The 15,225-nt window shown below is 42.6% G+C and overlaps 1 protein-coding gene across 1 annotated transcript in view; it reads right to left on the bottom strand.

Moving 5' to 3' along the window:
* Positions 1–213: 213 nt before the first annotated feature.
* Positions 214–15,225, bottom strand: part of LOC126267845 (trithorax group protein osa-like) — a 71,171-nt gene continuing 56,159 nt past the window's right edge. Inside the window, exon 4 of the mRNA XM_049973153.1 lies at positions 214–386. The gene's annotated coding sequence lies outside the window, so the exon portion shown is untranslated. The remainder of the gene's footprint in view (positions 387–15,225) is intronic.

Below are 15,225 nucleotides of genomic sequence, written 5' to 3'. Positions count from 1 at the left end.
TGTTCAAAGTACTTACGGGCATTCAGCCAGGTTGAATTTTCGACAACTGCCGGTATTTCGGCGGATGCACACTCCGCCATTTTCAAGGCTTAACTTTCACTAGTAATTATGATACACCCTGTATGGATAGGCTGCCACGCGGCAAACAACTGGAAAGTAACATGACACAAATATGCTAATAAACAAACTGGGTAAGACAGAAAAACGGCAATATTTTAGAGCTATATTGAACAGCATATTTTATCTGAACAGTCTGCAAATACAAGGATTTTTTTCTATTGATAAGCAGTCCGGAGTCTTCAAGAGTTCGGTCGTCCAGTATGGGACGTAATGGCTGTCGGAGTTGAAAGGCCACCATGCAGCTTGCTCCAAGTACCTCCAGATCCCTGCGATACAGACAAATCCACTAGCGACTTTACACACTTACATGTACTTACACAGTCAGTAACGGAAATCTGAGAGCACCGGGCGGCAAAAGACACAAGCCACAAATTAAGGATGTCAGATACAACTGTGGTGCAAAATTGTCCGCGACTTTCCAATGGCGCTCTCACGGGGCCATCTGGAGCAACGATGTGTGGATGAGAGATTACCGAAGAACCGACAGAGTCTTATACCGTGAAGAATAGACTCTGGCCATATTATCGGAAGACCCATCGCTACGCCCTCACTCTGTCGCCGGATATTCGTGGTTCCTGAGTAAGCTCTCCCGGAAACAGCCAGTGTAATAAAATAAAGAAAACGGTAGTCAAATCCAAATCATCTCGTCCGCCTTTTTTTATTTTAATTTCGATTTCGTAGGTTCCTTAGAGACCACGGAAACCACAGTTAGTTTTCCATGTAGCCAGTCACTACATGACTCTCAGAAAGCTGATAAAAAATTAAACAGCACTAGAAACTGAAGAAACAAAAATGCATGTAGAATAAATAATAAAGAATAAATAATACGTAATGCTATAAGAATCTAAATTAATGTGAGGAACTCTTGGACAGGAAAAAAATGGAGTGTGCCACGAGAATTCCTTTCCACTTGCTGTGCTGCAAGTCTATTCAAAATGAAACCTGCAAAAAGTATGTAATTTTATTATCCAAGAGCAATTCGTTTTGTCATCAACTATTCATTATGTGAAAGAGACAGTTTCATTGTGAGCCTGAGTTATGAACGACATATCCCATGATGGAATGTGTGTACGAGGTAGGTAGAGAATGTCGAGACACCTGAATAAAGATCTGTACGCAGTTCATGAACTGACACCACAAATCATTCTGACTGTCATATTCTCGGCAAAGAGTATTCCCTGCGAATGCGCAGAACTGACCAGAATATGATACATTACACTGAATGTAAGCAGATATAATAAGCTGTAATGTAACCTAAATTAATGTTCAAAATTTTTCACAATTTACGGTCCTGGAAATGGAAAAAAGAACTCATTGACACCGGTGTGTCAGACCCACCATACTTGCTCCGGACACTGCGAGAGGGCTGTACAAGCAATGATCACACGCACGGCACAGCGGACACACCAGGAACCGCGGTGTTGGCCGTCGAATGGCGCTAGCTGCGCAGCATTTGTGCACCGCCGCCGTCAGTGTCAGCCAGTTTGCCGTGGCATACGGAGCTCCATCGCAGTCTTTAACACTGGTAGCATGCCGCGACAGCGTGGACGTGAACCGTATGTGCAGCTGACGGACTTTGAGCGAGGGCGCATAGTGGGCATGCGGGAGGCCGGGTGGACGTACCGCCGAATTGCTCAACACGTGGGGCGTGAGGTCTCCACAGTACATCGATGTTGTCGCCAGTGGTCGGCGGAAGGTGCACGTGCCCGTCGACCTGGGAACGGACCGCAGCGACGCACGGATGCACGCCAAGACCGTAGGATCCTATGCAGTGCCGTAGGGGACCGCACCGCCACTTCCCAGCAAATTAGGGACACTGTTGCTTCTGGGGTATCGGCGAGGACCATTCGCAACCGTCTCCATGAAGCTGGGCTACGGTCCCGCACACCGTTAGGCCGTCTTCCGCTCACGCCCCAACATCGTGCAGCCCGCCTCCAGTGGTGTCGCGACAGGCGTGAATGGAGGGACGAAAGGAGACGTGTCGTCTTCAGCGATGAGAGTCGCTTCTGCCTTGGTGCCAATGATGGTCGTATGCGTGTTTGGCGCCGTGCAGGTGAGCGCCACAATCAGGACTGCATACGACCGAGGCACACAGGGCCAACATCCGGCATCATGGTGTGGGGAGCGATCTCCTACACTGGCCGTACACCTCTGGTGATCGTCTAGAGGACACTGAATAGTGCACAGTACATCCAAACCGTCATCGAACCCCATTCCTAGACCGGCAAGGGAACTTGCTGTTCCAACAGGACAATGCACGTCCGCATGTATCCCGTGCGCCCCAACGTGCTCTAGAAGGTGTAAGTCAACTACCCTGGCCAGCAAGATCTCCGGATCTGTCCCCCATTGAGCATGTTTGGGACTGGATGAAGCGTCGTCTCACGCGGTGTGCACGTCCAGCACGAACGCTGGTCCAAGTGAGGCGCCAGGTGGAAATGGCATGGCAAGCCGTTCCACAGCACTACATCCAGCATCTCTACGATCGTCTCCATGGGAGAATAGCAGCCTGCATTGCTGCGAAAGGTGGATATACACTGTACTAGTGCCGACATTGTGCATGCTCTGTTGCCTGTGTCTATGTGCCTGTGGTTCTGTCAGTGTGATCATATGATGTATCTGACCCCAGGAATGTGTCAATAAAGTTTCCCCTTCCTGGGACAATGAATTCACGGTGTTCTTATTTCAATTTCCAGGAGTGTGTATTAATGACACTTGTATCCAATGTCTAATGCTTCCGTTTTAGATACTTGAAAATGCCTTAAGGCCAAAATCGTACAATCGTACATGAAATAAAGAGGATGGTAGCGAAGTCATCTCGAAATCATTCAAAAAATTCATCGTAGCTGCAGACTCTATCGCATTGAAGATTACGGTATTCTTCTATCGACGATCTAAACATCTAAACAAACAAAAATTGTTCAAATGACTCTGAGCACTATGGGAATTAACATCTATGGTCATCAGTCCCCTAGAACTTAGAACTACGTAAAGCTAAATAACCTAAGAACAGCACACAACACCCAGCCATCACGAGGCAGAGAAAATCCCTGGCCCACGGGGGAATCGACCCCGGGAACCCGGGCGTGGGAAGCGAGAACGCTACCGCACGACCACGAGGTGGCGGGCGTAAACGTCCAATCAACTCTGCACTTCGTTGATAAAGCTCGGTAGTATAAAGTGCATTATCAGACTTGCAAGACACACAAGTCCGACACAGAATTCATAATATTGAAACAAGTAGTTTTTGTGTTGATCAGAACCTAGAAGCTTGTGGTTTTGAGTTGTTACTGCAGAATACTTCTCCGATAATCGTAACAGTCTATAGATAGCCTCTAGGAAGCTTTCAGCTATTCATGAGAGATCTAGATAAATTATTGAGTTACCTATGAGACAAGAAAAAAAACAGTTAGTAGTATGTGGAGACTTCAATGCAGACTTTGTAATGGACTATCTGATCATGGCGCACAGTTAATGGAAATAAACAATATGGCACCTTACAACCCTGAGGCAGGTTCATACAAAAAGCTAAGGCCTATTTATGATAACAGGATACAGTGTTTTAAGAGTAATTTGGAAGAGGTTACATGTAATGGGATATATGAGTAGAAAAAAAAGCTAATGTCAGATTCAGTTTATTCCATAATACATAATTCAATACTTGAATGTTGCTTTCCTAAAAAATAATCCAGAAGAGCCATTAAAAACAAGTATGCTGTGGACAACCAAGGGAATTAAAAGTTCATTTAAGAGGAAGAGGAAAATTTTTTTAAAGGCCAAAGTAAGTCAAAATCTGATATTACTCGAGAACTTCAACAAATACTGTATTATTTTTAAAAGCCATTAAAATATCCAGAAGTATTCACATCCTGAGAGAAATGAGTAATGCAGATAATAAGTTTAAAACTACATGGGATGTTGCCAAATGGGACACAGAACAGCCAATCACTGTACAAGATACCATGACAAACTGACAATGTTGTGACTCATAATTTACAAGTTTCAAACTCTTCTAACAATCACTTTCTAAATGTAGCAACAAAAATAGGTCAAAATGGTAAGGTTGAAGAAGCAAGAAAATATATTAAAAAGTCGTTCCACAAAATATTAAACTGCTACAAATAGCACCAACATTCTGCACTGACATTAATAAAATTCCAAAAATTCTAAGAAAAACAAAAGCTCATGTGGTGTTCATGGAATTTCAAACATAATTCTGGAAAGTTGGTCCAACTTAATAGGAAATGTCCTTAGTGACATATGCAATGCATCACTGGAATAAAGAATGTTTCCGGACAAGACTGCTATTCCTTGTGGATGTGAATGACCTCTCACTTGACATTCAACAAAAAGAAATACTAGTGTTATAATAAATCGCATCATAAAGAAAGCAACAGAACAAATGGTTAATGATGTTTTCCAAAGAATTGTAAAGTGGGTCTCAGAAAATGGACTCTCTCTAAATTTAGAAAAAAAGCACTACATTCAGTTCTGTGCAACAAGTAGTCATACCAAAAACTAATGTAGCAGAAGTCACCAAATAGAGTTGAATGTTCCAAATTTTTGGGTGTGTGTGTAGATGAAAACGTGAATTCAATGAAGCATATTATCGACCTTTTCAAACAATTAAGTTCGGCTAGTTTGCCCTTCATATAATTGTTAATCTTGGAAAGAAAAGAATCAACCTCCTGATATATTTAGCATATTTCCACTTAACGATGTCTTATGCGATAATTTTTTGGGGTTACTCATGAGGTAGAAAGAAGGTAATGATTGCACAAAAGTAAGCAGTAAGAATAATATGTGGTGTTCATCCATGACGGCTTACAGAAACTTCTTCGAAGGGCTAAACATTTTAATTGTGCCATCACAGTTCATATATTCGCTAACAAAATTCTTTGTAAGTAAATCAACCACAATTTGAGAAGAATGGTGATGTCCATACCTACAATACTAGGAGAAAAAAATGAGCTTTATTATTCACTACATGTCTCTGGACACCTCCTTCCACTCCACTGACGAATGTTTGCCTAAACTCTGGTAGCCAGGAAATAACTGCGATGAAAGAATCGTTCAACTGAACTATGGTACATATAACTAACTAACTTCATGGCCACCTCTAGCTAGAATTCAATCCTGCAGATGTGCATTGAACTGCTGCAAGTGTGTTAAATCATATCTTAGGCGACGATAGACAGTGAAGACACACTGAGGAGACAAAACATTATGACCACTGCCTACTGCGAGCTGAATTCCATCTGGTTGCGTTATCGGCGTGTGACGAGGTAAGAAAAGAATGTAAGCGGAGCGCATATGAATCAGAAATCATTCTAAAGTGATAAGGGCCAGGGCTGGCGCCTGGGAATAAGCGTCTTGGAAATGGCAAAGCTGCTCGGCTAATCATATGACACTGTCGTGCCCATGTACAGAATGTGGTTGAAGGCTGGTGAAACCACAAGCATGTCCAATGTGTAAGATGTCAATTCCGCATCTCAGAATGTGAAGGTCGGAAACTTGCTCATTTTGTAATGCAGATCTAACGATCAGACGATATAGTACTCTGCTGGAGAAGGCATAAGTGTTTCTGAGCACACTGGCCAACACACGTTGATGAACATTGAGCTCTGCAGCAGACGACCCCTATGCTTTCCCAGATCGCACCAAGGCCATCCTCAATCATGACTGCAGTGTGAATGGGATCATCGAAATTGAATCACTGGACAAGACTATGCTGGACTTGCGGTATGTTTTAGATGGCGATAGTTGACCCTGAGTTACTGCCCTGACAGCAATCACTTTAACTACCAAACCTTCCACTTGACTACCTGTAACATGCACTTGCTAAATTGATTTTGCCCTTTAACTGTGTTTTTTGGTGATAGCCTGCATTAGAGGTTACCACGTGTAATAGAATATAAAAGAACCTGAGTCCCGAAATTATGTTAATGAAATGGTGGACCTGACGTTATTTTCGTCAACTGTTGATGGCTGACAAAAATATATCCACACAGGACTGATAGTTTACTAAAGTTATGCCACAAGTTTATTGATAAACAATTTGCTAAAAAAACATGTTGAGCATGACGACACAAATAATCATGATCTAATGGTAGCAAAAATATGCAACAAACAGTTGACAACGGAGTGTGGCCGCTGGTTGGCAGAGAGTAAGGTTGTCCTGATTGAACTATTTACTCTGGTTCTCAATATGGATAATGCAATCCGAAATTATCTAGCACTGAATAGACCTTGATGGGTTAATTTACACCATGTTGCTGCAGCTGAGAACAGTTGGCAATATCATACTCCTTATCTAGATATGTACCACCGTTTCAGGTGTCGGTCATTGTTCAAGTATCTGCAGAGGAGTGACATGCGGCATCTGTAATTCCTTATCGCAGGCATGAAATACGCAAAGTTGTGGCTATTGATCTATTAGATGGATCGCAATTACTCTCTAATGGAGCCCTGAAATCTCAGAAGGTTCCAGCTTGTGACACTCCCGTTCGCCAGTCACACCATTGACCAATTTGCCTCAGTTATACAGCAGTGCACACAAGGAGATCAAACGTGGAAGTGGCAGACCTCTCACACATAAGACTGCCATCGACACAGCGAGTTGTCCGAGATGACAGAGGTCTAACCTGTCAGTACAGCTAATACACCTCAGCCCTCACCACAGGCTCCCCTGACAATACTAGCGCTATTGCAGAGTCATGCTCAGGGCAAGTAATCCAAATGCACCCCACTCATAACAAAAGTTAGAACCAGAATCGTCTCCAGACCAGAGTCTGAAACAGAAGTTCCACTCCAGATGGCAGTCTAAATGGAAAGACCAAGTATCACCTCTCCCCACTTTCCATCAAACCTCAGTAAACTCCGCAAAAGCACTCCTACAACCACCCCCAAAAAGGTTTCGTGCCAGTCACAAAATTCCATAAGCTCCATGCCTCTCCTCTAATTCGTCTGTTCTACTCATCGGCCAAATCTAATCAAAGTTAACAATATTCTTCTCTTTTAAGGTGAAGCGACCATTCTCTGGTTTGTACATTCCCGTGCAGAAAGAAGGAGACGTTTTGCTTCTGACTTCTTTTTCGATGACCACCTTAGTCACCGTGTTATTATGAGTTTCCACAAAGCTACAGAGTGAACAACACATTTATCATGGAAATCATTATCTGGATGGCCTGAAAATTATGACGATTTTGACCATGGGCTCTGGCTAATCCTAGAGAAGTGCATTTGGTCCCAACACAGATCGTTTTAGGGGTGAGATAAATGTTATACTCCTTCTAAAATTGTTCTGAAGGCCTGAAGCCAACAAAAAAATTCTGCAGGCATGAGGGTACCCAAAAAAACTATGCAGGACGAGGGATAGCACCACCTGGTAGCTCCCTCAATAGCACCCTGTCCACGGGTAACATGGAAGTCGCGAATTTTTATGGCCGCCACACCTGTCCACAAAGGGCGTTTACAATGCTGTCATAACACGTTGGCTGGGTGACCAAGATTTCTCTTGTGTCCCTGGCCCCTCCTGTTGTGGCAAGAGATGCCTAACAGGTAGGTCCAGATAGACCATTTTTCCGCCCTGTCGACCGAATGCATTGTCTGCAGATCATGTGAGCAATTCTTGAGCCCAGAATTCTATCCCCAGCAAGTGCTTCGAGATAATTCTTTCCCTAATAGCTGCTTGTAGCTTTCAACTCCCAGAGTCCACTGCAAGATTTACTGTTAAATGACCGAACTGCCCGCTTGCGCTCAATTCCAGAAAAATGCTGTTAGAAGGAGAGCCACCATGCGTCAACAATGTACATGCTTCCATCACTGCCTACTTATCCTGATACTTCCTGTCGTCTCACAAACACGACGTCCTGGGTGAAAAATCAACATTAAATTGTACCCTTGAATATGGAGAATAGTGAGGCAGTGACTCGTCCTCTATCAGTTGATCTATAGAAATGTGCTGCCTCCTCTGATGAATCAAATTTCTTGTTACAACCAGGTCGATGCTCATGTCCACACATGCTATCATACTGCTGCATACAGATGCAAGCTGGTGGGGGGCAGTACTGCGATATAGGTGGCTTAATTGGGACCTGCGGTGGTAATTGAAAGCACCACTACAGCTGTGTACTACATCAATAATATTCTGATACTACCTGCATCCTTGTCATAAGACCGGAATTGTTCTTCAGTCTAATCGATGCCATGTGCAATCATTGCTGTATTGCAATCCAAAGGGGGATCGACACGTAAATAAGGGAACGGTTATAATTTTTTCGATCATAAGTGTATACTGCTGGTACTACAGACCAAAATAGATGGCACTGTAGGGACTGCATTGTGTAACAGTTAAGCATGATTACAGTTATACTGCAAAAACACTTCTCTCTGACTTGTAAGAAGGATAATACGATCAGCTGAATTGTCTGGATGTGTCCTGCACTGCCCACTACTCCGAGAACAGACAGGGTCAGTACCAGTTGTACCCACAGATTGAAGCTGCAAGCCTGCCAGGGTATCATGTTACAGCTTAAGCAAATAGGCATGTTATCTTCAAAGTCAGAATGTAGCTCAATATCAGTCCCACCGATGTCTACACCTCTAGGGTCCTTGTGTGTGGTAAAGTCAAGGTCAATATGTAACCTGATACCCCAGTCATACATCTTGGGATACTGCATGGCATAAAATTTGTGGGAAACACCTCTCCTCGACACAAGAGCCAATAAGAATTGAACTGCCCCTCCCCATCTTTTATAACTAGAACAACTGCATATGCCTCAGCATTCGAGGTCTGCTCACCATAGAGGATCAGGTTTGTTGTAAGCAACAATAACAGATTAATTTCTGAGTTATTAACAATAAGATTCATGCCATTCTCTCTCTAGAGTAATAGCATGAGCCTAGTCATTGGTACTCTGTAATGCAAGGATCAGGTTTGTTTCTAAATAATATCATCTCTAGAGGAATTGTTGGAGCATGATCATTTGTAAACAGTTGTAAAAACTCAGGTTTATTTATAGATAATAATAATGATGTAACTAATTAATATATGGCTTATTGTTAACAATAATTTTCTTTTTGCAATACATTTTTGTTTAATTATAGTAATAACATGTTTTAAATAGTTCATACTCTTTTTTATTTTATGATGTATCAACAATTATTTTCGAAGTTAATTTACAATAAATTACTTTTTGCACTTTAAAACCGCTCATATACCCAAAGACATTGGAAACTAATACTGGCAGGTACAGAGGTGCTTGTTATATGCATATTTACAGAGGTACTATATATTTAGAGTAGAGAAGAAGTGGAATCTATATTTTCAATGTAATCATTACTTCCTAACTGGTTTTCATACAATAACATTCCTTCTTTTACCAACAATCATTTTTCTGTATACTGTTCACATTCTATTATACAACAAACACAGTGCATGGGAAACAGGGACTAGCAATTGCACATGAAGAAAATGACACACACACACACACACACACACACACACACACACACACACACACACACACACACACAGTCACACACATACATATGAATTCATAGTCCACAAATACATATATACAACTTACATTCACACATAGTGTGCAATCAGTTGACTCATGCAACCATAAACATACATACACCTATGAGTAACAGGTCATCCAAGTAATCTGAATACATTCACACATGCATAAAATTTACAAGTAAATACCAATCCTCTCTCAGTCACTCAGATGAATAGTTTGAGAATGGAACGGTATATAGACCATCATCATTGTCGAGCGATTTGTCAACACAGTGTGAAAGCCTGACTTTCAGCTATGATGCAGTATGTAGCACATTGTCTCACAATCGAAAGACCATTTGGTGCTCCCTTTGCTGAGGTTAAGAGAGAGAACCATCAATGCCATCAAACACACACTCTTTGTAATATTTGATCATGAGACCACACAATGCACATTCATAGACTGCCACTGGGTGGAACGCAATCAGTATGCTATGTGTAATGTACATTTTAGATTTGAACTTAACAGATTCCACAATCTGTGATACACTCACTCTGCCTGTCATCAGGCTAATAACCTTCTTGTTTTGGAGGACTAAGACATAAGGATTATCAATTGCAAATACAGAATAGTCAAATGTCTCAGGATGGTAAATAAACTACTTGAAATGGATCATAGCACTTGACTCAGTAGATAATACTGTCTGGATACATAAAAAGTAACTTGATCAGTGTTATTTTCTTGTGGCTCTCCCTCAAACCCAGGTACTTGTGAAGATAGACCCCTTCTTTGGTACTAGCACAAATTTTACATCACTGCAGCTCTCGAGATATGCATACCTTTTTGATGCATTGTTTCAGCAAGTTTCTGAAGAGGTATGTGCATGAAGCATAGCAAATCCAGTAAGTGTGCATTAATTTACGCATGATTCGCTTGGGAAATGAGGTGTAGTTTTCAATGGGGTCAGGTAAAAAATTGACCTAATCATTTTCCAAATCGATATCACACAAGTTCTCAACAAAAACGTAAGCATCATACCAACTCAGTTTATGGAAGAAGACTGGTATGTGTTGTGGCTATTCGTATTTCATGTTTCATGTGTAGTCTCTCGCTGCAGAGCTTCCCTGGTTGTTGCCAGTGGTCTCTACATCGAGTTTCTACGTTTCCATTCAGTGACAAGTCACAAAAGTGACAATCAGCTGCCTGCTCGCATAAGATATCGTTCTCCTGCGATATGATTATGGAACGCATTTGCTGTAATTAGCATGAGCACACTGACAAGTTTTTCAAGCTCAAAGAGCAGCCATCTTGCAGGATTATTTCAGATGAATGAATCAAAATGGTTGAGATTAGAGTCATACGATTATATGATTTGATATGCTGCTGCTTATGATGAAGCCATTCTGTGAAGGTAGTATGACAGGCAATATTCTTTCCTTTTCTGTGTTCCATAAGAGCTAAAATGCAATCGAAATCTGCACAAACTATAAATGGGTAGTGCTCCTCATGATGGGAATTCTTAAATTCTGAGATATTCTATGCCTTGGTAAGTATTTCCGCATTTACCAGTTCCTGGCTAAAGCAATCAGTTACATGCTTCGCAAAACACCGGCTCTTAGTAAAAGAACTGAAGCATCTACGACAAAAATTGCGCTTATGCCTGATTTTACTCAAAGGGGATTAAAGTAAGTAGGATATGTCTTTGATCCAGATGTAGTGTTGTTTTTCCCCCTTGAAAATAACTGCAAATCTATGTATTTTGAGAGAAGAGCAGCTACTTTGGACAAGTATAGCGGTCCTACTACTTTAGTCCTGCTATTTTGTGCTTTAAATCTTGTGCAGTGATATTTTTCATGTCTGATGCAAAGTGAGATCAAAAGTGCGGGAGAGGTTTTTTTTTTGGTCATGTGTTGTTTTTTATCTTTGACGTAAGACTATAGGATCTCCTAGGTTTTGTTACTTCTCTGTTGTTTTTTAGTTTCTTCTCATCGTGAGTTTTCACGAATAAATATTTTTTCGTTAACTCATTATACCGGACGGCTATGCGATTATTTGTTGTAGGCAAGTCGCCTACATAATTGGTGACCCCGACGTGATCACTGACTATTCTTTGTTGTAGAAATATATTTTTCATTACCGCGAACCATGTGTGTGGCTGAGAAGGCTTGAATGGGGGCGCTCGTAATTGCAACCGTTGAGTTGGTGAAGCGTTGAAACCAGCGGGTACTTCCGTTGATGTTACTTGCTGTGGTTGTGCTGCCATGGATGTTGAACCAACGTCATTCCTTTGGTCCGGTATACACTTTAAGTTCATATCTTTCGAAATATGCAACAGTAAAGTTTCTATCTCATTCTGAAGCCTATGAATTTCTTCCGTTACCGAACCGTATCGTTTGCCGTCGTCGTTCATTGCTTTTGCAGTTAATGTTCGACGTAGCTAACGAAAGATTTAAAGTTCCTTATTCGGAGAGATGCTACAAGATGCACATCACCATGCGCCTACTCGGACAACCAAGGTATGTACAGAAACAACGCAGTGTTTTCATGTCAGAGACAACAGTCGTCAATACATATGCCTCCTGCTTCGAAAAGATTGTATGTATCAGACGTACTTACGGATACAAGGTTTTTGGTGGATACCGGGTCAGACATTAGTTCGCTTCCTGTCGGACATGCGGCACACAACGAAAAAGACATACAGCCACGTTTGAAGGCAGTGAATAACTCGGTGATTAACACGTACGGATGTAAAGTGTGCAAGATTGATGTGGGTTTTTCCAAAAAGTTTACTTAGTCTTTTTTGATAGCTGGTATATCAGAACCTATTTTGGGCGCTGATTTTCTGGCACATTTCGAGTTGGTGGTCGACTTACAAGGAAAACGTTTGTTAAATCTGACGGACAACTGTGCAATATCAAGCACTAAAGGGCATACAACTTGTGAGAAGCTACAGGCGATTGGCAACTCTGTAGGCGAAGAGCTACATGGCGAAGAGAAGATTCAGAGATGTTCTGACTGACAGACAAAAGAAGTTAAACATAGTACGGTTCACTATGTTCGTACCACGCCAGGACAACCAGTTTCACAACGAGCACGTAGAATCGCACCAGAGAGATTGACAGAAACAAAGGCAATATTCGAGGAAATGTTACAGGCGAGAATAATTCGCCGGTCAGACAGCCCGTGGTCTTCACCCCTACACTTAGTACATAAGAAAGATGGATCATGGAGACCGTGTGGGGATTACCGAGCATTAAACTCAAGAACCATTCCAGATAAATACCTGTACCTGATGTACAGGACTTCACATGTGCTTGGCCGGCGCGAAAATTTTTAGCGTCCTCGATTGCAAGAAAGCATACAACCAGATACCGGTGGCTCCAAGAGATGTTCAGAAGACAGCAGTGATTACACCATTTGGATTATTCGAGTTTTTATTTATGTCTTTTGGCCTTAAGAACGCAGCAGAGACTTGGCAGCGATTTATCGACGAGATGATAAAGGGATTAACATTTTGCTTAGCTTATCTTGATGACATTTTGGTTTTCTCTCCGGAAAGTCAAACACATGAACAGCATCTGTGTCAACTTCGCAAGCGTCTATCTGACTACGGAGTCGTTTTAAACGAAAATAAATGCGTCATGCACAAGAACCAAGTCACTTTCCTCGGCCATACTGTGTCATCAGAAGGCATATTGCCTCTGCCAGAGAAGATCCCGGCGATACAGGCCCTTCCGAAACCGACAAACTACCAAGAGCTACGACGATACATGGGATTAATAAATTTTTATAGACGTCACCTACCAGCAACGGCTGCGGTGCAAGTACCACTTACTGATGCACTCAAGGAACACGACGCCAAAGGCCGACGAATAGTTAAGTGGACACAAGAAATGGACAAAGTATTTAATGATCTTCAAGCAAGCCTCAGCAAAGCAGTGTTGCTCGCTCACCCAGTTCACTAGGCACAGCTAGCTATTGTTGTAGACGCGAACCAGTCAGCAATAGGGGCGGGGCTGCACCAGCGTGTAGAAGGGCAATGGCAACCACTACGGTTTTTCTCTAAAAAGTTACAGACTGCACAACAGAAGTGGAGCGCGTATGACAGAGAATTGTTCGCGATCTACGAAGCAATTCGATACTTCCGCCCACAAATAGAGGCTAGACCAGTGACTATGTTTACAGACCACAAACCCATAACATCGGTTTTTAAAAACACCAGTGATAAATGCTCACCAAAACAGTTCCGTTATATTGCGTCCATAAGTCAGTTCACGGCAGATATACGCCATTTAAGAGGCGCAGAAAATTTAGTGGCTGACTTTTTTTCACGTATTTGCGGGATTTCAGAAAGTATAGACTATGATAAACTTGCAGTGCAACAGACCAAGGATGCAGAACTACGACAGCTGTTAAACGACCCGTCTACAGGTCTGAAGTTCGAGCAAATTCTGGTGCTTAACTCCAAGCGGAAGCTGTGGTGAGACTTTTCTCAAGGCAGACCAAGACCATTCATTTCAGAAATATTGCGCAAGACGGCATTCGACAGTGTCCACAGACTATCGCACCCAGGAGCCAACGCTACAATAAAGCTGCTGACAGACCGCTATGTGTGGCCTTCTATGAAAAGAGACGCGCGCCTTTGGGTACGTTCCTGCATTCCTTGTCAACAGAGTAAAGTAGGACGACATGTGCGTGCTGATATTGGAGATTTTCAAGATACCTTTGCTAGATTCGCACACGTTCACGTGGACCTGGTTGGACCTCTCCCACAGTCAGAGGGTTACAGATATTTGTTTACGGCCATAGATAGGTGCACAAGATCGGCAGAAGCTGTGGTGTCACCGCCAGACACCACACTTGCTAGGTGGTAGCCTTTAAATCGGCCGCGGTCCGGTAGTATGCGTCGGACCCTCGTGTCGCCACTATCAGTGATTGCAGACCGAGCGCCGCCACACGGCAGGTCTAGAGAGACTTCCTAGCACTCGCCCAGTTTTACAGCCGACTTTGCTAGCTATGATTCACTGACAAAATACGCTCTCATTTGCCGAGACGATAGTTAGCATAGCCTTCAGCTACGTTATTTGCTACGACCTAGCAAGGCGCCATTATCAGTTACGATAGATACTGTGAATCATGTAATGTCAAGAGCGACGTTCATCGTTAATGGATTAAAGTTAAGTATTCCACCAGCTACGTCCGTTTTTCTCAATTTTAATTCCCTTGTCATGTTCCAGACCTCACGCCAGCCTGCGTGAGCTGAGACGCGTGCATTTCGGCCTCCTTTAGTAATACGGTGTTGGCTCTCCTGCCAACCACAACAGAAGCAACTCCAATCATGTAATGTCAAGAGCGACGTTCATCGTTAATGGATTAAAGTTAAGTATTCCACCAGCTACGTCCGTTTTTCTCAATTTTAATTCCCTTGTCATGTTCCAGACCTCACGCCAGCCTGCGTGAGCTGAGACGCGTGCATTTCGGCCTCCTTTAGTAATACGGTGTTGGCTCTCCTGCCAACCACAACAGAAGCAACTCCAATAGTCGATATTTCAGCCGAAACTACTGCTAAGACGTTTCTGTGTACGTGGGTTTCCCGTTTTGG

Source organism: Schistocerca gregaria, chromosome 4, assembly GCF_023897955.1.
Source record: "Schistocerca gregaria isolate iqSchGreg1 chromosome 4, iqSchGreg1.2, whole genome shotgun sequence".
Lineage (NCBI taxonomy): Eukaryota > Metazoa > Arthropoda > Insecta > Orthoptera > Acrididae > Schistocerca > Schistocerca gregaria.
Note: the sequence above shows the minus strand (reverse complement) of the source record. Positions and strands in the feature narration are given on the sequence as shown.